Raw genomic sequence first — 23,234 nt, forward strand, 5'->3', positions numbered from 1 at the left:
ATGCACTACTCATGTCAGGTCGAGACCTAAAAAATAAAGTAACGGAAGGACGGGGCACATACCAGCAGTGCCCTGTTGTCCTCACATTTCGCATACTTTCATACAATTAATAAAAATAGCAATATGCATCACTCAAAATGAGTGACAGGGCACAGATGAGCGGTAATCAATCACTGCACATTTCTACCCTCGTTTCCATATATTACGGCGGTGGCAACGGGCCCTTAAGTGTACTCAGAAAGAGTCCAAAAGCCTAAACAAGACACACTTCATTAAAAAAATTACTCATTTCGTAACTTGTCTAGATCAGGCAGGATAGGTCCAGACTACAAATCCTTCCGAGCCACCTGCTCTCTAAAACACTTCCTAGGTGTGGAAATTGTTTCAATGTTTACATCTAGTTTGAGTTTTTGCCATTTAACTCTGTGACTTGATGAGGATTGCGTAACGAGAAGTGAACATTTCCTTAACTAAACCAAATGGTGTTCATGCAAAAGCACACTACGCAGCAAGCAGGATTCGAACCTGCGCAGGGAAATCCCATTGGATTTCGAGTCCAACGCCTTAACCTCTCGGCCATCGCAGCTGCATGAGTATGATGTCACTGTTGTCGTATACGAGCCATGCTCTGCTCATGTCAGGCGGAGACCAAAAAAATAAAGTAACGGAAGGACGGGGCACGTACCAGCAGTGCCCTGTTGTCCTCACGTATTTTGCATGCTTTCATACAATTAATAAAAATAGCAACATGCATCACTCAAAGTGAGTGAAAGGGCACAGATGAGTGGTAATCAATCACTGCATGTTTCTACCCACTTTTTCCTATATGACAGCGGTGGTAACGGGCCCTTAAGTGTACTAAGAAAGAGTCCAAAAGCCTAAACAAGACATGCATCATAAAAAAAAGTACCCTTTTCATGACTTGTCTAGATCAGGCAGGACAGGTCCAGACTACAAACCCTTCCGAGCCACCAGCTCTCTAAAACACTTCCTGGGTGTGGAAATTGTCTCAATGTTTACATCTAGTTTGAGTTTTTTCCATTTAACTCTGTGACTTGATGAGGATTGCGTAACGAGAAGTGAACATTTACTTAACTAAACCAAATGGTGTTCATGCAAAATCACACTACGCTGCAAGCAGGATTGGGACTGCGCAGGGAAACCCCATTGGATTTCGAGTCCAACGCCTTAACCACTCGGCCATCGCAGCTGCATGAGTATGATGTCACTGTTGTCGTATACGAGCCATACGCTGATCACGTCAGGCCGAGACCTAAAAATTAAAGTAACGGCAGGACGGGGCACGTACCAGCAGTGCCCTGTATCCCCCACTTATTTTGAATGCTTTCATACAGTTAATAAAAATAGCAACAAGCATCACTCAAAGTGAGTGACAGGGCACAGATGAGCGGTAATCAATCACTGCGCATTTCTACCCTCTTTTCCCTATATTACGGCGTTGGTAACGGGCCCTTAAGTGTACTAAGAAAGAGTCCAAAAGCCTAAACAAGACACGCTTCATAAAAAAAATAATTACTCTTTTCGTGACTTGTCTAGATCATGCAGGACAGGTCCAGACTACGAACCCTTCCAAGGCACCTGCTCTCTAAAACACTTCCTGGGTGTGGAAATTGTCTCAATGTTTACATCTAGTTTGAGTTTTTGCCGTTTAACTCTGTGACTTGATGAGGATTGCGTAACGAGAAGTGAACATTTACTTAACTAAACCAAATGGTGTTCATGCAAAATCTCATGACGCTGCAAGCAGGATTCGAACCTACGCGGGGAAACCCCATTGGATTTCAAGCCCAACGCCTTAACCACTCGGCCATCGCAGCTGCGGGAGTATGATGTCACAGTTGTCGTATACGAGCCATGCACTACTCACGTCAGGCCGAGACATAAAAAATAAAGTAACAGAAGGACGGGGCACGTACCAGCAGTGCCCTGTTGTCCTCACTTATTTTGCATGCTTTCATACAATTAATAAAAATAGCAATACGCATCACTCAAAGTGAGTGACAGGGCACCGATGAGCGGTAATCAATCACTGCACATTTCTATCCTCGTTTCCCTATATTACGTCATTGGCAACAGGCCCTTAAGTGTACTCAGAAAGAGTCCAAAAGCTTAAACAAGACACGCTTCATAAAAAAAGTACTCTTTTCATGACTTGTCTAGATCAGGCAGGACAGGTCCAGACTACGAACCCTTCCGAGCCACCTGCTCTCTAAAACACTTCCTGGGTGTGGAAATTTTCTCAATGTTTACATCTAGTTTGAGTTTTTGCCGTTTAACTCTGTGACTTGATGAGGATTGCGTAATGAGAAGTGAACATTTACTTAACTAAACCAAATGGTGTTCATGCAAAAACTCATGCCGCTGCAAGCAGAATTCGAACCTACGCGGGGAAACCCCATTGGATTTCAAGTCCAACGCCTTAACCACTCGGCCATCACAGCTGCGTGAGTATGATGTCACTGTTGTCGTATACGAGCCATGCGCTACTCATGTGAGGTCGAGACCTAAAAAATAAAGTAACGGAAGGACGGGGCACATACCAGCAGTGCATTGTTGTCCTCAATTATTTCGCATACTTTCATACAATTAATAAAAATAGCAATATGCATCACTCAAAATGAGTGACAGGGCACAGATGAGCGGTAATCAATCACTGCACATTTCTTCCCTCGTTTCCATATATTACGGCGGTGGCAACGGGCCCTTAAGTGTACTAAGAAGAGTCCAAAAGCCTAAACAAGACATGCATCATAAAAAAAGTACTCATTTCGTAACTTGTCTAGATCAGGCAGGATAGGTCCAGACTACAAACCCTTCCGAGTCACCTGCTCTCTAAAACACTTCCTAGGTGTGGAAATTGTTTCAATGTTTACATCTAGTTTGAGTTTTTGCCATTTTACTCTGTGACTTGATGAGGATTGCGTAACGAGAAGTGAACATTTCCTTAACTAAACCAAATGGTGTTCGTGCAAAATCACACTACGCTGCAAGCAGGATTCAAACCTGCGCAGGGAAACCCCATTGGATTTCGAGTCCAACACCTTAACCACTCGGCCATCGCAGCTGCATGAGTATGATGTCACAGTTGTCGTATACGAGCCATGCTCTGCTCATGTCAGGCAGAGACCAAAAAAATAAAGTAACGGAAGGACGAGGCACGTACCAGCAGTGCCCTGTTGTCCTCACTTATTTTGCATGCTTTCATACAATTAATAAAAATAGCAGCATGCATCACTCAAAGTGAGTGAAGGGGCACAGATGAGTGGTAATCAATCACTGCATGTTTCTACCCACTTTTCCCTATATTACGGCGGTGGTAACGGGCCCTTAAGTGTACTAAGAAAGAGTCCAAAAGCCTAAACAAGATATGCATCATAAAAAAAGTACTCTTTTCATGACTTGTCTAGATCAGGCAGGACAGGTCCAGACTAAAAACCCTTCCGAGACACCAGCTCTCTAAAACACTTCCCGGGTGTGGAAATTGTCTCAATGTTTACATCTAGTTTGAGTTTTTTCCATTTAACTCTGTGACTTGATGAGGATTGGGTAACGAGAAGTGAACATTTACTTAACTAAACCAAATGGTGTTCATGCAAAATCACACTACGCTGCAAGCAGGATTCAAACCTGCGCAGGGAAACCCCATTGGATTTCGAGTCCAACGCCTTAACCACTTGGCCATCGCAGCTGCATGAGTATGATGTCACTGTTGTCGTATACGAGCCATACGCTGCTCACGTCAGGCCGAGACCTAAAAATTAAAGTAACAGCAGGACGGGGCACGTACCAGCAGTGCCCTGTATCCCCCACTTATTTTGAATGCTTTCATACAATTAATAAAAATAGCAACAAGCATCACTCAAAGTGAGTGACAGGGCACAGATGAGCGGTAATCAATCACTGCGCATTTCTACCCTCTTTTCCCTATATTACGGCGGTGGTAACGGGCCCTTAAGTGTACTAAGAAAGAGTCCAAAAGCCTAAACAAGACACGCTTCATAAAAAAAATAATTACTCTTTTCGTGACTTGTCTAGATCATGCAGGACAGGTCCAGACTACGAACCCTTCCGAGGGACCTGCTCTCTAAAACACTTCCTGGGTGTGGAAATTGTCTCAATGTTTACATCTAGTTTGAGTTTTTGCCGTTTAACTCTGTGACTTGATGAGGATTGCGTAACGAAAAGTGAACATTTACTTAACTAAACCAAATAGTGTTCATGCAAAATCTCATGACGCTGCAAGCAGGATTCGAACCTACGCGGGGAAACTCCATTGGATTTCAAGTCCAACCCCTTAACCACTCGGCCATCGCAGCTGCGTGACTATGATGTCACAGTTGTCGTATACGAGCCATGCACTACTCACGTCAGGCCGAGACATAAAAAATAAAGTAACAGAAGGACGGGGCATGTACCAGCAGTGCCCTGTTGTCCTCACTTATTTTGCATGCTTTCATACAATTAATAAAAATAGCAATACGCATCACTCAAAGTGAGTGACAGGGCACCGATGAGCGGTAATCAATCACTGCACTTTTCTATCCTCGTTTCCCTATATTACGTCGGTGGCAACGGGCCCTTAAGTGTACTCAGAAAGAGTTCAAAAGCTTAAACAAGACACGCTTCATAAAAAAAGTACTCTTTTCATGACTTGTCTAGATCAGGCAGGCCAGGCCCATACTACGAACCCTTCCGAGCCACCTGCTCTCTAAAACACTTCCTGGGTGTGGAAATTGTCTCAATGTTTACATCTAGTTTGAGTTTTTGCCATTTAACTCTGTGACTTGATGAGGATTGCGTAACGAGAAGTGAACATTTACTTAACTAAACCAAATGGTGTTCATGCAAAATCTCATGACGCTGCACGCAGGATTCGAACCTACGCGGGGAAACCCCATTGGATTTCAAGTCTAACGCCTTAACCACTCGGCCATCGCAGCTGCGTGAGTATGATGTCACAGTTGTCGTATACGAGCCATGCACTACTCACGTCAGGCCGAGACATAAAAAATAAAGTAACAGAAGGACGGGCCACGTACCAGCAGTGCCCTGTTGTCCTCACTTATTTTGCATGCTTTCATACAATTAATAAAAATAGCAATACGCATCACTCAAAGTGAGAGACAGGGCACCGATGAGTGGTAATCAATCACTGCACATTTCTATCCTCGTTTCCCTATATTACGTCGGTGGCAACGGGCCCTTAAGTGTACTCAGAAAGAGTCCAAAAGCTTAAACAAGACACGCTTCATAAAAAAAAGTACTCTTTTCATGACTTGTCTAGATCAGGCAGGACAGGTCCAGACTACGAACCCTTCCGAGCCACCTGCTCTCTAAAACACTTCCTGGGTGTGGAAATTGTCTCAATGTTTACATCTAGTTTGAGTTTTTGCAGTTTAACTCTGTGACTTGATGAGGATTGCGTAATGAGAAGTGAACATTTACTTAACTAAACCAAATGGTGTTCATGCAAAATCTCATGCCGCTGCAAGCAGGATTCGAAACTACACGGGGAAACCCCATTGGATTTCAAGTCCAACGCCTTAACCACTCGGCCATCGCAGCTGCGTGAGTATGATGTCACTGTTGTCGTATACGAGCCATGCGCTACTCATGTCAGGTCGAGACCTAAAAAATAAAATAACGGAAGGACGGGGCACATACCAGCAGTGCCCCGTTGTCCTCACATTTCGCATACTTTCATACAATTAATAAAAATAGCAATATGCATCACTCAAAATGAGTGACAGGGCACAGATGAGCGGTAATCAATCACTGCACATTTCTACCCTCGTTTCCATATATTACGGCGGTGGCAACGGGCCCTTAAGTGTACTCAGAAAGAGTCCAAAAGCCTAAACAAGACACACTTCATTAAAAAAGTTACTCATTTCGTAACTTGTCTAGATCAGGCAGGATAGGTCCAGACTACAAACCCTTCCGAGCCACCTGCTCTCTAAAACACTTCCTAGGTGTGGAAATTGTTTCAATGTTTACATCTAGTTTGAGTTTTTGCCATTTAACTCTGTGACTTGATGAGGATTGCGTAACGAGAAGTGAACATTTCCTTAACTAAACCAAATGGTGTTCATGCAAAATCACACTACGCAGCAAGCAGGATTCGAACCTGCGCAGGGAAATCCCATTGGATTTCGAGTCCAACGCCTTAACCACTCGGCCATCGCAGCTGCATGCGTATGATGTCACTGTTGTCGTATACGAGCCATGCTCTGCTCATGTCAGGCGGAGACCAAAAAAATAAAGTAACGGAAGGACGTGGCACGTACCAGCAGTGCCCTGTTGTCCTCACGTATTTTGCATGCTTTCATACAATTAATAAAAATAGCAACATGCATCACTCAAAGTGAGTGAAAGGGCACAGATGAGTGGTAATCAATCACTGCATGTTTCTACCCACTTTTTCCTATATTACGGCGGTGGTAACGGGCCCTTAAGTGTACTAAGAAAGAGTCCAAAAGCCTAAACAAGACATGCATCATAAAAAAAAGTACTCTTTTCATGACTTGTCTAGATCAGGCAGGACAGGTCCAGACTACAAACCCTTCCGAGCCACCAGCTCTCTAAAACACTTCCTGGGTGTGGAAATTGTCTCAATGTTTACATCTAGTTTGAGTTTTTTCCATTTAACTCTGTGACTTGATGAGGATTGCGTAACGAGAAGTGAACATTTACTTAACTAAACCAAATGGTGTTCATGCAAAATCACACTACGCTGCAAGCAGGATTGGGACTGCGCAGGGAAACCCCATTGGATTTCGAGTCCAACGCCTTAACCACTCGGCCATCGCAGCTGCATGAGTATGATGTCACTGTTGTCGTATACGAGCCATACGCTGATCACGTCAGGCCGAGACCTAAAAATTAAAGTAACGGCAGGACGGGGCACGTACCAGCAGTGCCCTGTATCCCCCACTTATTTTGAATGCTTTCATACAGTTAATAAAAATAGCAACAAGCATCACTCAAAGTGAGTGACAGGGCACAGATGAGCGGTAATCAATCACTGCGCATTTCTACCCTCTTTTCCCTATATTACGGCGTTGGTAACGGGCCCTTAAGTGTACTAAGAAAGAGTCCAAAAGCCTAAACAAGACACGCTTCATAAAAAAAAAAATTACTCTTTTCGTGACTTGTCTAGATCATGCAGGACAGGTCCAGACTACGAACCCTTCCAAGGCACCTGCTTTCTAAAACACTGCCTGGGTGTGGAAATTGTCTCAATGTTTACATCTAGTTTGAGTTTTTGCCGTTTAACTCTGTGACTTGATGAGGATTGCGTAACGAGAAGTGAACATTTACTTAACTAAACCAAATGGTGTTCATGCAAAATCTCATGACGCTGCAAGCAGGATTCGAACCTACGCGGGGAAACCCCATTGGATTTCAAGCCCAACGCCTTAACCACTCGGCCATCGCAGCTGCGTGGGTATGATGTCACAGTTGTCGTATACGAGCCATGCACTACTCACGTCAGGCCGAGACATAAAAAATAAAGTAACAGAAGGACGGGGCACGTACCAGCAGTGCCCTGTTGTCCTCACTTATTTTGCATGCTTTCATACAATTAATAAAAATAGCAATACGCATCACTCAAAGTGAGAGACAGGGTACCGATGAGTGGTAATCAATCACTGCACATTTCTATCTTCGTTTCCCTATATTACGGCGGTGGCAACGGGCCCTTAAGTGTACTCAGAAAGAGTCCAAAAGCTTAAACAAGACACGCTTCATAAAAAAAAGTACTCTTTTCACGACTTGTCTAGATCAGGCAGGACAGGTCCAGACTACGAACCCTTCCGAGCCACCTGCTCTCTAAAACACTTCCTGGGTGTGGAAATTGTCTCAATGTTTACATCTAGTTTGAGTTTTTGCAGTTTAACTCTGTGACTTGATGAGGATTGCGTAATGAGAAGTGAACATTTACTTAACTAAACCAAATGGTGTTCATGCAAAATCACACTACGCTGCAAGCAGGATTCGAACCTGCGCAGGGAAACCCCATTGGATTTCGAGTCCAACGCCTTAACCACTCGGCCATTGCAGCTGCATGATTATGTTGTCACTGTTGTCGTATACGAGCCATGCTCTGCTCATGTCAGGCGGAGACCAAAAAAATAAAGTAACGGAAGGACGGGGCACGTACCAGCAGTGCCCTGTTGTCCTCACTTATTTTGCATGCTTTCATACAATTAATAAAAATAGCAACATGCATCACTCAAAGTGAGTGAAAGGGCACAGATGAGTGGTAATCAATCACTGCATGTTTCTACCCACTTTTCACTATATTACGGCGGTGGTAACGGGCCCTTAAGTGTACTAAGAAAGAGTCCAAAAGCCTAAACAAGTCATGCATCATAAAAAAAAGTACTCTTTTCATGACTTGTCTAGATCAGGCAGGACAGGTCCAGACTACAAACCCTTCCGGGCCACCAGCTCTCTCAAACACTTCCTGGGTGTGGAAATTGTCTCAATGTTTACATCTAGTTTGAGTTTTTTCCATTTAACTCTGTGACTTGATGAGGATTGCGTAACGAGAAGTGAACATTTACTTAACTAAACTAAATGGTGTTCATGCAAAATCACACTACGCTGCAAGCAGGATTCGAACCTGCGCAGGGAAACCCCATTGGATTTCGAGTCCAACGCCTTAACCACTCGGCCATCGCAGCTGCATGAGTATGTTGTCACTGTTGTCGTATACGAGCCATACGCTGCTCACGTCAGTCCGAGACCTAAAGATTAAAGTAACGGCAGGACGGGGCACGTACCAGCAGTGCCCTGTATCCCCCACTTATTTTGAATGCTTTCATACAATTAATAAAAATAGCAACATGCATCACTCAAAGTGAGTGAAAGGGCACAGATGAGTGGTAATCAATCACTGCATGTTTCTACCCACTTTTCCCTATATTACGGTGGTGGTAACGGGCCCTAAAGTGTACTAAGAAAGAGTCCAAAAGCCTAAACAAGACATGCATCATAAAAAAAGTACTCTTTTCATGACTTGTCTAGATCAGGCAGGACAGGCCCAGACTACAAACGCTTCCGAGGCACCTGCTCTCTAAAATACTTCCTGGGTGTGGAAATTGTCTCAATGTTTACATCTAGTTTGAGTTTTTGCCGTTTAACTCTGTGACTTGATGAGGATTGCGTAATGAGAAGTGAACATTTACTTAACTTAACCAAATGGTGTTCATGCAAAATCTCATGCCGCTGCAAGCAGGATTCGAACCTACGAGGGGAAACCCGATTGAATTTCAAGTCCAACGCCTTAACCACTCGGCCATCGCAGCTGCATGAGTATGATGTCACTGTTGTCGTATACGAGCCATGCTCTGCTCATGTCAGGCGGAGACAAAAAAAATAAAGTAACGGAAGGACGGGGCACGTACCAGCAGTGCCCTGTTGTCCTCACTTATTTTGCATGCTTTCATACAATTAATAAAAATAGCAATACGCATCACTCAAAGTGAGTGACAGGGCACCGATGAGCGGTAATCAATCACTGCACATTTCTATCCTCGTTTCCCTATATTACGTCGGTGGCAACGGGCCCTTAAGTGTACTCAGAAAGAGTCCAAAAGCTTAAACAAGACACGCTTCATAAAAAAAGTACTCTTTTCATGACTTGTCTAGATCAGGCAGGACAGGTCCAGACTACGAACCCTTCCGAGCCACCTGCTCTCTAAAACACTTCCTGGGTGTGGAAATTTTCTCAATGTTTACATCTAGTTTGAGTTTTTGCCGTTTAACTCTGTGACTTGATGAGGATTGCGTAACGAGAAGTGAACATTTACTTAACTAAACCAAAAGGTGTTCATGCAAAACCTCATGACGCTGCAAGCAGGATTCGAACCTACGTGGGGAAACCCCATTGGATTTCAAGTCTAACGCCTTAACCACTCAGCGATCGCAGCTGCGTGAGTATGATGTCACAGTTGTCGTATACGAGCCATGCACTACTCACGTCAGGCCGAGACATAAAAAATAAAGTAACAGAAGGACGGGGCACGTACCAGCAGTGCCCTGTTGTCCTCACTTATTTTGCATGCTTTCATACAATTAATAAAAATAGCAATACGCATCACTCAAAGTGAGAGACAGGGCACCGATGAGTGGTAATCAATCACTGCACATTTCTATCCTCGTTTCCCTATATTACGGCGGTGGCAACGGGCCCTTAAGTGTACTCAGAAAGAGTCCAAAAGCTTAAACAAGACATGCTTCATAAAAAAAAGTACTCTTTTCATGACTTGTCTAGATCAGGCAGGACAGGTCCAGACTACGAACCCTTCCGAGCCACCTGCTCTCTAAAACACTTCCTGGGTGTGGAAATTGTCTCAATGTTTACATCTAGTTTGAGTTTTTGCAGTTTAACTCTGTGACTTGATGAGGATTGCGTAATGAGAAGTGAACATTTACTTAACTAAACCAAATGGTGTTCATGCAAAATCACACTACGCTGCAAGCAGGATTCGAACCTGCGCAGGGAAACCCCATTGGATTTCGAGTCCAACGCCTTAACCACTCGGCCATCGCAGCTGCATGAGTATGTTGTCACTGTTGTCGTATACGAGCCATGCTCTGCTCATGTCAGGCGGAGACCAAAAAAATAAAGTAACGGAAGGACGGGGCACGTACCAGCAGTGCCCTGTTGTCCTCACTTATTTTGCATGCTTTCATACAATTAATAAAAATAGCAACATGCATCACTCAAAGTGAGTGAAAGGGCACAGATGAGTGGTAATCAATCACTGCATGTTTCTACCCACTTTTCCCTATATTACGGCGGTGGTAACGGGCCTTTAAGTGTACTAAGAAAGAGTCCAAAAGCCTAAACAAGTCATGCATCATAAAAAAAAGTACTCTTTTCATGACTTGTCTAGATCAGGCAGGACAGGTCCAGACTAGAAACCCTTCCGAGCCACCAGCTCTCTAAAACACTTCCTGGGTGTGGAAATTGTCTCAATGTTTACATCTAGTTTGAGTTTTTTCCATTTAACTCTGTGACTTGATGAGGATTGCGTAACGAGAAGTGAACATTTACTTAACTAAACTAAATGGTGTTCATGCAAAATCACACTACGCTGCAAGCTGGATTCGAACCTGCGCAGGGAAACCCCATTGGATTTCGAGTCCAACGCCTTAACCACACGGCCATCGCAGCTGCATGAGTATGTTGTCACTGTTGTCCTATACGAGCCATACGCTGCTCACGTCAGTCCGAGACCTAAAAGTTAAAGTAACGGCAGGACGGGGCACGTACCAGCAGTGCCCTGTATCCCCCACTTATTTTGAATGCTTTCATACAATTAATAAAAATAGCAACATGCATCACTCAAAGTGAGTGAAAAGGCACAGATGAGTGGTAATCAATCACTGCATGTTTCTACCCACTTTTCCCTATATTACGGCGGCGGTAACGGGCCCTTAATTGTACTAAGAAAGAGTCCAAAAGCCTAAACAAGGCACGCTTCATAAAAAAAATAATTACTCTTTTCGTGACTTGTCTAGATCATGCAGGACAGGTCCAGACTACGAACCCTTCCGAGGCACCTGCTCTCTAAAACACTTCCTGGGTGTGGAAATTGTCTCAATGTTTACATCTAGTTTGAGTTTTTGCCGTTTAACTTTGTGACTTGATGAGGATTGCGTAATGAGAAGTGAACATTTACTTAACTTAACCAAATGGTGTTCATGCAAAATCTCATGCCGCTGCAAGCAGGATTCGAACCTACGCAGGGAAACCCGATTGGATTTCAAGTCCAACGCCTTAACCACTCGGCCATCGCAGCTGCATGAGTATGATGTCACTGTTGTCGTATACGAGCCATGCTCTGCTCATGTCAGGAGGAGACCAAAAAAATAAAGTAACGGAAGGACGGGGCACGTACCAGCAGTGCCCTGTTGTCCTCACTTATTTTGCATGCTTTCATACAATTAATAAAAATAGCAACATGCATCACTCAAAGTGAGTGAAAGGGCACAGATGAGTGGTAATCAATCACTGCATGTTTCTACCCACTTTTCCCTATATTACGGCGGTGGTAACGGGCCCTTAAGTGTACTAAGAAAGAGTCCAAAAGCCTAAACAAGACATGCATCGTAAAAAAGTACTCTTTTCATGACTTGTCTAGATCAGGCAGGACAGGCCCAGACTACAAACCCTTCCGAGACACCAGCTCTCTAAAACACTTCCTGGGTGTGGAAATTGTCTCAATGTTTACATCTAGTTTGAGTTTTTTCCATTTAACTCTGTGACTTGATGAGGATTGCGTAACGAGAAGTGAACATTTACTTAACTAAACCAAATGGTGTTCATGCGAAATCACACTACGCTGCAAGCAGGATTCGAACCTGTGCAGGGAAACCCCATTGGATTTCGAGTCCAACGCCTTAACCACTCGGCCATCGCAGCTGCATGAGTATGATCTCACTGTTGTCGTATACGAGCCATACGCTGCTCACGTCAGTCCGAGACCTAAAAATTAAAGTAACGGCAGGACGGGGCACGTACCAGCAGTGCCCTGTTGTCCTCACTTATTTTGAATGCTTTCATACAATTAATAAAAATAGCAACATGCATCACTCAAAGTGAGTGACAGGGCACAGATGAGCGGTAATCAATCACTGCGAATTTCTACCCTCTTTTCCCTATTTTACGGCGGTGGTAACGGGCCCTTAAGTGTACTAAGAAAGAGTCCAAAAGCCTAAACAAGTCATGCATCATAAAAAAAAGTACTCTTTTCATGACTTGTCTAGATCAGGCAGGACAGGTCCAGACTACAAACCCTTCCGAGCCACCAGCTCTCTCAAACACTTCCTGGGTGTGGAAATTGTCTCAATGTTTACATCTAGTTTGAGTTTTTTCCATTTAACTCTGTGACTTGATGAGGATTGCGTAACGAGAAGTGAACATTTACTTAACTAAACTAAATGGTGTTCATGCAAAATCACACTACGCTGCAAGCAGGATTCGAACCTGCGCAGGGAAACCCCATTGGATTCCGAGTCCAACGCCTTAACCACTCGGCCATCGCAGCTGCATGAGTATGTTGTCACTGTTGTCGTATACGAGCCATACGCTGCTCACGTCAGTCCGAGACCTAAAGATTAAAGTAACGGCAGGACGGGGCACGTACCAGCAGTGCCCTGTATCCCCCACTTATTTTGAATGCTTTCATACAATTAATAAAAATAGCAACATGCATCACTCAAAGTGAGTGAAAGGGCACAGATGAGTGGTAATCAATCATTGCATGTTTCTACCCACTTTTCCCTATATTACGGCGGTGGTAACGGGCCCTTAAGTGTACTAAGAAAGAGTCCAAAAGCCTAAACAAGACATGCATCATAAAAAAGTACTCTTTTCATGACTTGTCTAGATCAGGCAGGACAGGCCCAGACTACAAACGCTTCCGAGGCACCTGCTCTCTAAAACACTTCCTGGGTGTGGAAATTGTCTCAATGTTTACATCTAGTTTGAGTTTTTGCCGTTTAACTCTGTGACTTGATGAGGATTGCGTAATGAGAAGTGAAGATTTACTTAACTTAACCAAATGGTGTTCATGCAAAATCTCATGCCGCTGCAAGCAGGATTCGAACCTACGCGGGGAAACCCGATTGGATTTCAAGTCCAACGCCTTAACCACTCGGCCATCGCAGCTGCATGAGTATGATGTCACTGTTGTCGTATACGAGCCATGCTCTGCTCATGTCAGGCGGAGACCAAAAAAATAAAGTAACGGAAGGACGAGGCACGTACCAGCAGTGCCCTGTTGTCCTCACTTATTTTGGATGCTTTCATACAATTAATAAAAATAGCAATACGCATCACTCAAAGTGAGTGACAGGGCACCGATGAGCGGTAATCAATCACTGCACATTTCTATCCTCGTTTCCCTATATTACGTCGGTGGCAACGGGCCCTTAAGTGTACTCAGAAAGAGTCCAAAAGCTTAAACAAGACACGCTTCATAAAAAAAGTACTCTTTTCATGACTTGTCTAGATCAGGCAGGACAGGTCCAGACTACGAACCCTTCCGAGCCACCTGCTCTCTAAAACACTTCCTGGGTGTGGAAATTTTCTCAATGTTTACATCTAGTTTGAGTTTTTGCCGTTTAACTCTGTGACTTGATGAGGATTGCGTAACGAGAAGTGAACATTTACTTAACTAAACCAAATGGTGTTCATGCAAAACCTCATGACGCTGCAAGCAGGATTCGAACCTACGTGGAGAAACCCCATTGGATTTCAAGTCTAACGCCTTAACCACTCAGCCATCGCAGCTGCGTGAGTATGATGTCACAGTTATCGTATACGAGCTATGCACTACTCACGTCAGGCCGAGACATAAAAAATAAAGTAACAGAAGGACGGGGCACGTACCAGCAGTGCCCTGTTGTCCTCACTTATTTTGCATGCTTTCATACAATTAATAAAAATAGCAATACGCATCACTCAAAGTGAGAGACAGGGCACCGATGAGTGGTAATCAATCACTGCACATTTCTATCCTCGTTTCCCTATATTACGGCGTTGGCAACGGGCCCTTAAGTGTACTCAGAAAGAGTCCAAAAGCTTAAACAAGACATGCTTCATAAAAAAAAGTACTCTTTTCATGACTTGTCTAGATCAGGCAGGACAGGTCCAGACTACGAACCCTTCCGAGCCACCTGCTCGCTAAAACACTTCCTGGGTGTGAAAATTTTCTCAATGTTTACATCTAGTTTGAGTTTTTGCAGTTTAACTCTGTGACTTGATGAGGATTGCGTAATGAGAAGTGAACATTTACTTAACTAAACCAAATGGTGTTCATGCAAAATCACACTACGCTGCAAGCAGGATTCGAACCTGCGCAGGGAAACCCCATTGGATTTCGAGTCCAAAGCCTTAACCACCCGGCCATCGCAGCTGCATGAGTATGTTGTCACTGTTGTCGTATACGAGCCATGCTCTGCTCATGTCAGGCGGAGACCAAAAAAATAAAGTAACGGAAGGACGGGGCACGTACCAGCAGTGCCCTGTTGTCCTCACTTATTTTGCATGCTTTCATACAATTAATAAAAATAGCAACATGCATCACTCAAAGTGAGTGAAAGGGCACAAATGAGTGGTAATCAATCACTGCATGTTTCTACCCACTTTTCCCTATATTACGGCGGTGGTAACGGGCCCTTAAGTGTACTAAGAAAGAGTCCAAAAGCCTAAACAAGTCATGCATCATAAAAAAAAGTACTCTTTTCATGACTTGTCTAGATCAGGCAGGACAGGTCCAGACTACAAACCCTTCCGAGCCACCAGCTCTCTAAAACACTTCCTGGGTGTGGAAATTGTCTCAATGTTTACATCTAGTTTGAGTTTTTTCCATTTAACTCTGTGACTTGATGAGGATTGCGTAACGAGAAGTGAACATTTACTTAACTAAACTAAATGGTGTTCATGCAAAATCACACTACGCTGCAAGCAGGATTCGAACCTGCGCAGGGAAACCCCATTGGATTTCGAGTCCAACGCCTTAACCACTCGGCCATCGCAGCTGCATGAGTATGATCTCACTGTTGTCGTATACGAGCCATACGCTGCTCACGTCAGTCCGAGACCTAAAAATTAAAGTAACGGCAGGACGGGGCACGTACCAGCAGTGCCCTGTATCCCCCACTTATTTTGAATGCTTTCATACAATTAATAAAAATAGCAACAAGCATCACTCAAAGTGAGTGACAGGGGACAGATGAGCGGTAATCAATCACTGCGCATTTCTACCCTCTTTTCCCTATATTACGGCGGTGGTAACGGGCCCTTAAGTGTACTAAGAAAGAGTCCAAAAGCCTAAACAAGACACGCTTCATAAAAAAAATAATTACTCTTTTCGTGACTTGTCTAGATCATCCAGGACAGGTCCAGACTACGAACCCTTCCGAGGCACCTGCTCTCTAAAACACTTCCTGGGTGTGGAAATTGTCTCAATGTTTACATCTAGTTTGAGTTTTTGCCGTTTAACTCTGTGACTTGATGAGGATTGCGTAATGAGAAGTGAACATTTACTTAACTTAACCAAATGGTGTTCATGCAAAATCTCATGCCGCTGCAAGCAGGATTCGAACCTACGCGGGGAAACCCGATTGGATTTCAAGTCCAACGCCTTAACCACTCGGCCATCGCAGCTGCATGAGTATGATGTCACTGTTGTCGTATACGAGCCATGCTCTGCTCATGTCAGGAGGAGACCAAAAAAATAAAGTAACGGAAGGACGGGGCACGTACCAGCAGTGCCCTGTTGTCCTCACTTATTTTGCATGCTTTCATACAATTAATAAAAATAGCAACATGCATCACTCAAAGTGAGTGAAAGGGCACAGATGAGTGGTAATCAATCACTGCATGTTTCTACCCACTTTTCCCTATATTACGGCGGTGGTAACGGGCCCTTAAGTGTACTAAGAAAGAGTCCAAAAGCCTAAACAAGACATGCATCATAAAAAAGTACTCTTTTCATGACTTGTCTACATCAGGCAGGACAGGCCCAGACTACAAACCCTTCCGAGACACCAGCTCTCTAAAACACTTCCTGGGTGTGGAAATTGTCTCAATGTTTACATCTAGTTTGAGTTTTTTCCATTTAACTCTGTGACTTGATGAGGATTGCGTAACGAGAAGTGAACATTTACTTAACTAAACCAAATGGTGTTCATGCAAAATCACACTACGCTGCAAGCAGGATTCGAACCTGCGCAGGGAAACCCCATTGGATTTCGAGTCCAACGCCTTAACCACTCGGCCATCGCAGCTGCATGAGTATGATCTCACTGTTGTCATATACGAGCCATACGCTGCTCACGTCAGTCCGAGACCTAAAAATTAAAGTAACGGCAGGACGGGGCACGTACCAGCAGTGCCCTGTATCCCCCACTTATTTTGAATGCTTTCATACAATTAATAAAAATAGCAACAAGCATCACTCAAAGTGAGTGACAGGGCACAGATGAGAGGTAATCAATCACTGCGCATTTCTACCCTCTTTTCCCTATATTACGGCGGTGGTAACGGGCCCTTAAGTGTACTAAGAAAGAGTCCAAAAGCCTAAACAAGACACGCTTCATAAAAAAAGATAATTACTCTTTTCGTGACTTGTCTAGATCATGCAGGACAGGTCCAGACTACGAACTCTTCCGAGGCACCTGCTCTCTAAAACACTTCCTGGGTGTGGAAATTGTCTCAATGTTTACATCTAGTTTGAGTTTTTGCCGTTTAACTCTGTGACTTGATGAGGATTGCGTAATGAGAAGTGAACATTTACTTAACTTAACCAAATGGTGTTCATGCAAAATCTCATGCCGCTGCAAGCAGGATTCGAACCTACGCGGGGAAACCCGATTGGATTTCAAGTCCAACGCCTTAACCACTCGGCCATCGCAGCTGCATGAGTATGATGTCACTGTTGTCGTATACGAGCCATGCTCTGCTCATGTCAGGAGGAGACCAAAAAAATAAAGTAACGGAAGGACGGGGCACGTACCAGCAGTGCCCTGTTGTCCTCACTTATTTTGCATGCTTTCATACAATTAATAAAAATAGCAACATGCATCACTCAAAGTGAGTGAAAGGGCACAGATGAGTGGTAATCAATCACTGCATGTTTCTACCCACTTTTCCCTATATCACGGCGGTGGTAACGGGCCCTTAAGTGTACTAAGAAAGAGTCCAAAAGCCTAAACAAGACATGCATCATAAAAAAGTACTCTTTTCATGACTTGTCTAGATCAGGCAGGACAGGCCCAGACTACAAACCCTTCCGAGACACCAGCTCTCTAAAACACTTCCTGGGTGTGGAAATTGTCTCAATGTTTACATCTAGTTTGAGTTTTTTCCATTTAACTCTGTGACTTGATGAGGATTGCGTAACGAGAAGTGAACATTTACTTAACTAAACCAAATGGTGTTCATGCAAAATCACACTATGCTGCAAGCAGGATTCGAACCTGCGCAAGGAAACCCCATTGGATTTCGAGTCCAACGCCTTAACCACTCGGCCATCGCAGCTGCATGAGTATGATCTCACTGTTGTCGTATACGAGCCATACGCTGCTCACGTCAGTCCGAGACCTAAAAATTAAAGTAACGGCAGGACGGGGCACGTACCAGCAGTGCCCTGTATCCCCCACTTATTTTGAATGCTTTCATACAATTAATAAAAATAGCAACAAGCATCACTCAAAGTGAGTGACAGGGCACAGATGAGCGGTAATCAATCACTGCGCATTTCTACCCTCTTTTCCCTATATTACGGCGGTGGTAACGGGCCCTTAAGTGTACTAAGAAAGAGTCCAAAAGCCTAAACAAGACACGCTTCATAAAAAAAATAATAACTCTTTTCGTGACTTGTCTAGATCATGCAGGACAGGTCCAGACTACGAACCCTTCCGAGGCACCTGCTCTCTAAAACACTTCCTGGGTGTGGAAATTGTCTCAATGTTTACATCTAGTTTGAGTTTTTGCCGTTTAACTCTGTGACTTGATGAGGATTGCGTAATGAGAAGTGAACATTTACTTAACTTAACCAAATGGTGTTCATGCAAAATCTCATGCTGCTGCAAGCAGGATTCGAACCTACGCGGGGAAACCCGATTGGATTTCAAGTCCAACGCCTTAACCACTCAGCCATCGCAGCTGCATGAGTATGATGTCACTGTTGTCGTATACGAGCCATGCTCTGCTCATGTCAGGAGGAGACCAAAAAAATAAAGTAACGGAAGGACGGGGCACGTACCAGCAGTGCCCTGTTGTCCTCACTTATTTTGCATGCTTTCATACAATTAATAAAAATAGCAACATGCATCACTCAAAGTGAGTGAAAGAGCACAGATGAGTGGTAATCAATCACTGCATGTTTCTACCCACTTTTCCCTATATTACGGCGGTGGTAACGGGCCCTTAAGTGTACTAAGAAAGAGTCCAAAAGCCTAAACAAGACATGCATCATAAAAAAGTTCTCTTTTCATGACTTGTCTAGATCAGGCAGGACAGGCCCAGACTACAAACCCTTCCGAGACACCAGCTCTCTAAAACACTTCCTGGGTGTGGAAATTGTCTCAATGTTTACATCTAGTTTGAGTTTTTTCCATTTAACTCTGTGACTTGATGAGGATTGCGTAACGAGAAGTGAACATTTACTTAACTAAACCAAATGGTGTTCATGCAAAATCACACTACGCTGCAAGCAGGATTCGAACCTGCACAGGGAAACCCCATTGGATTTCAAGTCCAACGCCTTAACCACTCGGCCATCGCAGCTGCGTGAGTATGATGTCACAGTTGTCGTATACGAGCCATGCACTACTCACGTCAGGCCGAGACATAAAAAATAAAGTAACAGAAGGACGGGGCACGTACCAGCAGTGCCCTGTTGTCCTCACTTATTTTGCATGCTTTCATACAATTAATAAAAATAGCAATACGCATAACTCAAAGTGAGAGACAGGGCACCGATGAGTGGTAATCAATCACTGCACATTTCTATCCTCGTTTCCCTATATTACGGCGGTGGCAACGGGCCCTTAAGTGTACTCAGAAAGAGTCCAAAAGCTTAAACAAGACACAATTCATAAAAAAAGTACTCTTTTCATGACTTGTCTAGATCAGGCAGGACAGGTCCAGACTACGAACCCTTCCGGGCCACCTGCTCTCTAAAACACTTCCTGGGTGTGGAAATTGTCTCAATGTTTACATCTAGTTTGAGTTTTTGCAGTTTAACTCTGTGACTTGATGAGGATTGCGTAATGAGAAGTGAACATTTACTTAACTAAACCAAATGGTGTTCATGCAAAAACTCATGCCGCTGCAAGCAGGATTCGAACCTACGCGGGGAAACCCCATTGGATTTCAAGTCCAACGCCTTAACCACTCGGCCATCGCAGCTGCGTGAGTATGATGTCACTGTTGTCGTATACGAGCCATGCGCTACTCATGTGAGGTCGAGACCTAAAAAATAAAGTAACGGAAGGACGGGGCACATACCAGCAGTGCCCTGTTGTCCTCACTTATTTCGCATACTTTCATACAATTAATAAAAATAGCAATATGCATCACTCAAAATGAGTGACAGTGCACAGATGAGCGGTAATCAATCACTGCACATTTCTACCCTCGTTTCCATATATTACGGCGGTGGCAACGGGCCCTTAAGTGTACTAAGAAAGAGTCCAAAAGCCTAAACAAGACATGCATCATAAAAAAAAGTACTCATTTCGTAACTTGTCTAGATCAGGCAGGATAGGTCCAGACTACAAACCCTTCCGAGCCACCAGCTCTCTAAAACACTTCCTGGGTGTGGAAATTGTCTCAATGTTTACATCTAGTTTGAGTTTTTTCCATTTAACTCTGTGACTTGATGAGGATTGCGTAACGAGAAGTGAACATTTACTTAACTAAACCAAATGGTGTTCATGCAAAATCACACTACGCTGCAAGCAGGATTCGAACCTGCGCAGGGAAACCCCATTGGATTTCGAGTCCAACGCCTTAACCACTCGGCCATCGCAGCTGCATGAGTATGATCTCACTGTTGTCATATACGAGCCATACGCTGCTCACGTCAGTCCGAGACCTAAAAATTAAAGTAACGGCAGGACGGGGCACGTACCAGCAGTGCCCTGTATCCCCCACTTATTTTGAATGCTTTCATACAATTAATAAAAATAGCAACAAGCATCACTCAAAGTGAGTGACAGGGCACAGATGAGAGGTAATCAATCACTGCGCATTTCTACCCTCTTTTCCCTATATTACGGCGGTGGTAACGGGCCCTTAAGTGTACTAAGAAAGAGTCCAAAAGCCTAAACAAGACACGCTTCATAAAAAAAATAATTACTCTTTTCGTGACTTGTCTAGATCATGCAGGACAGGTCCAGACTACGAACTCTTCCGAGGCACCTGCTCTCTAAAACACTTCCTGGGTGTGGAAATTGTCTCAATGTTTACATCTAGTTTGAGTTTTTGCCGTTTAACTCTGTGACTTGATGAGGATTGCGTAATGAGAAATGAACATTTACTTAACTTAACCAAATGGTGTTCATGCAAAATCTCATGCCGCTGCAAGCAGGATTCGAACCTACGCGGGGAAACCCGATTGGATTTCAAGTCCAACGCCTTAACCACTCGGCCATCGCAGCTGCATGAGTATGATGTCACTGTTGTCGTATACGAGCCATGCTCTGCTCATGTCAGGAGGAGACCAAAAAAATAAAGTAACGGAAGGACGGGGCACGTACCAGCAGTGCCCTGTTGTCCTCACTTATTTTGCATGCTTTCATACAATTAATAAAAATAGCAACATGCATCACTCAAAGTGAGTGAAAGGGCACAGATGAGTGGTAATCAATCACTGCATGTTTCTACCCACTTTTCCCTATATCACGGCGGTGGTAACGGGCCCTTAAGTGTACTAAGAAAGAGTCCAAAAGCCTAAACAAGACATGCATCATAAAAAAGTACTCTTTTCATGACTTGTCTAGATCAGGCAGGACAGGCCCAGACTACAAACCCTTCCGAGACACCAGCTCTCTAAAACACTTCCTGGGTGTGGAAATTGTCTCAATGTTTACATCTAGTTTGAGTTTTTCCATTTAACTCTGTGACTTGATGAGGATTGCGTAACGAGAAGTGAACATTTACTTAACTAAACCAAATGGTGTTCATGCAAAATCACACTATGCTGCAAGCAGGATTCGAACCTGCGCAAGGAAACCCCATTGGATTTCGAGTCCAACGCCTTAACCACTCGGCCATTGCAGCTGCATGAGTATGATCTCACTGTTGTCGTATACGAGCCATACGCTGCTCACGTCAGTCCGAGACCTAAAAATTAAAGTAACGGCAGGACGGGGCACGTACCAGCAGTGCCCTGTATCCCCCACTTATTTTGAATGCTTTCATACAATTAATAAAAATAGCAACAAGCATCACTCAAAGTGAGTGACAGGGCACAGATGAGCGGTAATCAATCACTGCGCATTTCTACCCTCTTTTCCCTATATTACGGCGGTGGTAACGGGCCCTTAAGTGTACTAAGAAAGAGTCCAAAAGCCTAAACAAGACACGCTTCATAAAAAAAGTAATAACTCTTTTCGTGACTTGTCTAGATCATGCAGGACAGGTCCAGACTACGAACCCTTCCGAGGCACCTGCTCTCTAAAACACTTCCTGGGTGTGGAAATTGTCTCAATGTTTACATCTAGTTTGAGTTTTTGCCGTTTAACTCTGTGACTTGATGAGGATTGCGTAATGAGAAGTGAACATTTACTTAACTTAACCAAATGGTGTTCATGCAAAATCTCATGCTGCTGCAAGCAGGATTCGAACCTACGCGGGGAAACCCGATTGGATTTCAAGTCCAACGCCTTAACCACTCAGCCATCGCAGCTGCATGAGTATGATGTCACTGTTGTCGTATACGAGCCATGCTCTGCTCATGTCAGGAGGAGACCAAAAAAATAAAGTAACGGAAGGACGGGGCACGTACCAGCAGTGCCCTGTTGTCCTCACTTATTTTGCATGCTTTCATACAATTAATAAAAATAGCAACATGCATCACTCAAAGTGAGTGAAAGAGCACAGATGAGTGGTAATCAATCACTGCATGTTTCTACCCACTTTTCCCTATATTACGGCGGTGGTAACGGGCCCTTAAGTGTACTAAGAAAGAGTCCAAAAGCCTAAACAAGACATGCATCATAAAAAAGTTCTCTTTTCATGACTTGTCTAGATCAGGCAGGACAGGCCCAGACTACAAACCCTTCCGAGACACCAGCTCTCTAAAACACTTCCTGGGTGTGGAAATTGTCTCAATGTTTACATCTAGTTTGAGTTTTTTCCATTTAACTCTGTGACTTGATGAGGATTGCGTAACGAGAAGTGAACATTTACTTAACTAAACCAAATGGTGTTCATGCAAAATCACACTACGCTGCAAGCAGGATTCGAACCTGCACAGGGAAACCCCATTGGATTTCAAGTCCAACGCCTTAACCACTCGGCCATCGCAGCTGCGTGAGTATGATGTCACAGTTGTCGTATACGAGCCATGCACTACTCACGTCAGGCCGAGACATAAAAAATAAAGTAACAGAAGGACGGGGCACGTACCAGCAGTGCCCTGTTGTCCTCACTTATTTTGCATGCTTTCATACAATTA

The 23,234-nt window shown here is 43.9% G+C and overlaps 29 non-coding genes across 29 annotated transcripts; all 29 read right to left on the reverse strand.

Moving 5' to 3' along the window:
- Positions 1-504: 504 nt before the first annotated feature.
- TRNAS-CGA (transfer RNA serine (anticodon CGA)) lies at positions 505-586 on the reverse strand. Its single transcript has one exon. It is a non-coding gene; the product is annotated as a tRNA-Ser (tRNA).
- Positions 587-1,756: 1,170 nt separating this feature from the next.
- On the reverse strand, positions 1,757-1,838 carry TRNAS-UGA (transfer RNA serine (anticodon UGA)). Its single transcript has one exon. It is a non-coding gene; the product is annotated as a tRNA-Ser (tRNA).
- Positions 1,839-2,380: 542 nt separating this feature from the next.
- Positions 2,381-2,462, reverse strand: TRNAS-UGA (transfer RNA serine (anticodon UGA)). Its single transcript has one exon. It is a non-coding gene; the product is annotated as a tRNA-Ser (tRNA).
- A 541-nt stretch (positions 2,463-3,003) lies between these two features.
- On the reverse strand, positions 3,004-3,085 carry TRNAS-CGA (transfer RNA serine (anticodon CGA)). The gene has a single exon. It is a non-coding gene; the product is annotated as a tRNA-Ser (tRNA).
- Positions 3,086-3,627: 542 nt separating this feature from the next.
- Positions 3,628-3,709, reverse strand: TRNAS-CGA (transfer RNA serine (anticodon CGA)). Its single transcript has one exon. It is a non-coding gene; the product is annotated as a tRNA-Ser (tRNA).
- Positions 3,710-6,127: 2,418 nt separating this feature from the next.
- On the reverse strand, positions 6,128-6,209 carry TRNAS-CGA (transfer RNA serine (anticodon CGA)). Its single transcript has one exon. It is a non-coding gene; the product is annotated as a tRNA-Ser (tRNA).
- A 1,170-nt stretch (positions 6,210-7,379) lies between these two features.
- On the reverse strand, positions 7,380-7,461 carry TRNAS-UGA (transfer RNA serine (anticodon UGA)). The gene has a single exon. It is a non-coding gene; the product is annotated as a tRNA-Ser (tRNA).
- Positions 7,462-8,004: 543 nt separating this feature from the next.
- Positions 8,005-8,086, reverse strand: TRNAS-CGA (transfer RNA serine (anticodon CGA)). Its single transcript has one exon. It is a non-coding gene; the product is annotated as a tRNA-Ser (tRNA).
- A 543-nt stretch (positions 8,087-8,629) lies between these two features.
- Positions 8,630-8,711, reverse strand: TRNAS-CGA (transfer RNA serine (anticodon CGA)). The gene has a single exon. It is a non-coding gene; the product is annotated as a tRNA-Ser (tRNA).
- Positions 8,712-10,502: 1,791 nt separating this feature from the next.
- TRNAS-CGA (transfer RNA serine (anticodon CGA)) lies at positions 10,503-10,584 on the reverse strand. Its single transcript has one exon. It is a non-coding gene; the product is annotated as a tRNA-Ser (tRNA).
- A 543-nt stretch (positions 10,585-11,127) lies between these two features.
- On the reverse strand, positions 11,128-11,209 carry TRNAS-CGA (transfer RNA serine (anticodon CGA)). Its single transcript has one exon. It is a non-coding gene; the product is annotated as a tRNA-Ser (tRNA).
- Positions 11,210-11,755: 546 nt separating this feature from the next.
- On the reverse strand, positions 11,756-11,837 carry TRNAS-UGA (transfer RNA serine (anticodon UGA)). The gene has a single exon. It is a non-coding gene; the product is annotated as a tRNA-Ser (tRNA).
- A 541-nt stretch (positions 11,838-12,378) lies between these two features.
- On the reverse strand, positions 12,379-12,460 carry TRNAS-CGA (transfer RNA serine (anticodon CGA)). Its single transcript has one exon. It is a non-coding gene; the product is annotated as a tRNA-Ser (tRNA).
- A 543-nt stretch (positions 12,461-13,003) lies between these two features.
- Positions 13,004-13,085, reverse strand: TRNAP-CGG (transfer RNA proline (anticodon CGG)). Its single transcript has one exon. It is a non-coding gene; the product is annotated as a tRNA-Pro (tRNA).
- A 541-nt stretch (positions 13,086-13,626) lies between these two features.
- TRNAS-UGA (transfer RNA serine (anticodon UGA)) lies at positions 13,627-13,708 on the reverse strand. Its single transcript has one exon. It is a non-coding gene; the product is annotated as a tRNA-Ser (tRNA).
- A 1,167-nt stretch (positions 13,709-14,875) lies between these two features.
- On the reverse strand, positions 14,876-14,957 carry TRNAS-CGA (transfer RNA serine (anticodon CGA)). The gene has a single exon. It is a non-coding gene; the product is annotated as a tRNA-Ser (tRNA).
- A 543-nt stretch (positions 14,958-15,500) lies between these two features.
- On the reverse strand, positions 15,501-15,582 carry TRNAS-CGA (transfer RNA serine (anticodon CGA)). The gene has a single exon. It is a non-coding gene; the product is annotated as a tRNA-Ser (tRNA).
- Positions 15,583-16,128: 546 nt separating this feature from the next.
- TRNAS-UGA (transfer RNA serine (anticodon UGA)) lies at positions 16,129-16,210 on the reverse strand. Its single transcript has one exon. It is a non-coding gene; the product is annotated as a tRNA-Ser (tRNA).
- Positions 16,211-16,751: 541 nt separating this feature from the next.
- On the reverse strand, positions 16,752-16,833 carry TRNAS-CGA (transfer RNA serine (anticodon CGA)). The gene has a single exon. It is a non-coding gene; the product is annotated as a tRNA-Ser (tRNA).
- Positions 16,834-17,380: 547 nt separating this feature from the next.
- TRNAS-UGA (transfer RNA serine (anticodon UGA)) lies at positions 17,381-17,462 on the reverse strand. Its single transcript has one exon. It is a non-coding gene; the product is annotated as a tRNA-Ser (tRNA).
- A 541-nt stretch (positions 17,463-18,003) lies between these two features.
- On the reverse strand, positions 18,004-18,085 carry TRNAS-CGA (transfer RNA serine (anticodon CGA)). Its single transcript has one exon. It is a non-coding gene; the product is annotated as a tRNA-Ser (tRNA).
- Positions 18,086-18,631: 546 nt separating this feature from the next.
- On the reverse strand, positions 18,632-18,713 carry TRNAS-UGA (transfer RNA serine (anticodon UGA)). Its single transcript has one exon. It is a non-coding gene; the product is annotated as a tRNA-Ser (tRNA).
- A 541-nt stretch (positions 18,714-19,254) lies between these two features.
- TRNAS-UGA (transfer RNA serine (anticodon UGA)) lies at positions 19,255-19,336 on the reverse strand. The gene has a single exon. It is a non-coding gene; the product is annotated as a tRNA-Ser (tRNA).
- Positions 19,337-19,878: 542 nt separating this feature from the next.
- Positions 19,879-19,960, reverse strand: TRNAS-UGA (transfer RNA serine (anticodon UGA)). Its single transcript has one exon. It is a non-coding gene; the product is annotated as a tRNA-Ser (tRNA).
- A 543-nt stretch (positions 19,961-20,503) lies between these two features.
- TRNAS-CGA (transfer RNA serine (anticodon CGA)) lies at positions 20,504-20,585 on the reverse strand. The gene has a single exon. It is a non-coding gene; the product is annotated as a tRNA-Ser (tRNA).
- A 546-nt stretch (positions 20,586-21,131) lies between these two features.
- TRNAS-UGA (transfer RNA serine (anticodon UGA)) lies at positions 21,132-21,213 on the reverse strand. The gene has a single exon. It is a non-coding gene; the product is annotated as a tRNA-Ser (tRNA).
- Positions 21,214-21,753: 540 nt separating this feature from the next.
- On the reverse strand, positions 21,754-21,835 carry TRNAS-CGA (transfer RNA serine (anticodon CGA)). Its single transcript has one exon. It is a non-coding gene; the product is annotated as a tRNA-Ser (tRNA).
- Positions 21,836-22,381: 546 nt separating this feature from the next.
- On the reverse strand, positions 22,382-22,463 carry TRNAS-UGA (transfer RNA serine (anticodon UGA)). The gene has a single exon. It is a non-coding gene; the product is annotated as a tRNA-Ser (tRNA).
- Positions 22,464-23,004: 541 nt separating this feature from the next.
- TRNAS-UGA (transfer RNA serine (anticodon UGA)) lies at positions 23,005-23,086 on the reverse strand. Its single transcript has one exon. It is a non-coding gene; the product is annotated as a tRNA-Ser (tRNA).
- Positions 23,087-23,234: the final 148 nt, after the last annotated feature.

This window comes from Lissotriton vulgaris, chromosome 11 (assembly GCF_964263255.1).
Source record: "Lissotriton vulgaris chromosome 11, aLisVul1.2, whole genome shotgun sequence".
Classification (NCBI taxonomy): Eukaryota; Metazoa; Chordata; class Amphibia; order Caudata; family Salamandridae; genus Lissotriton; species Lissotriton vulgaris.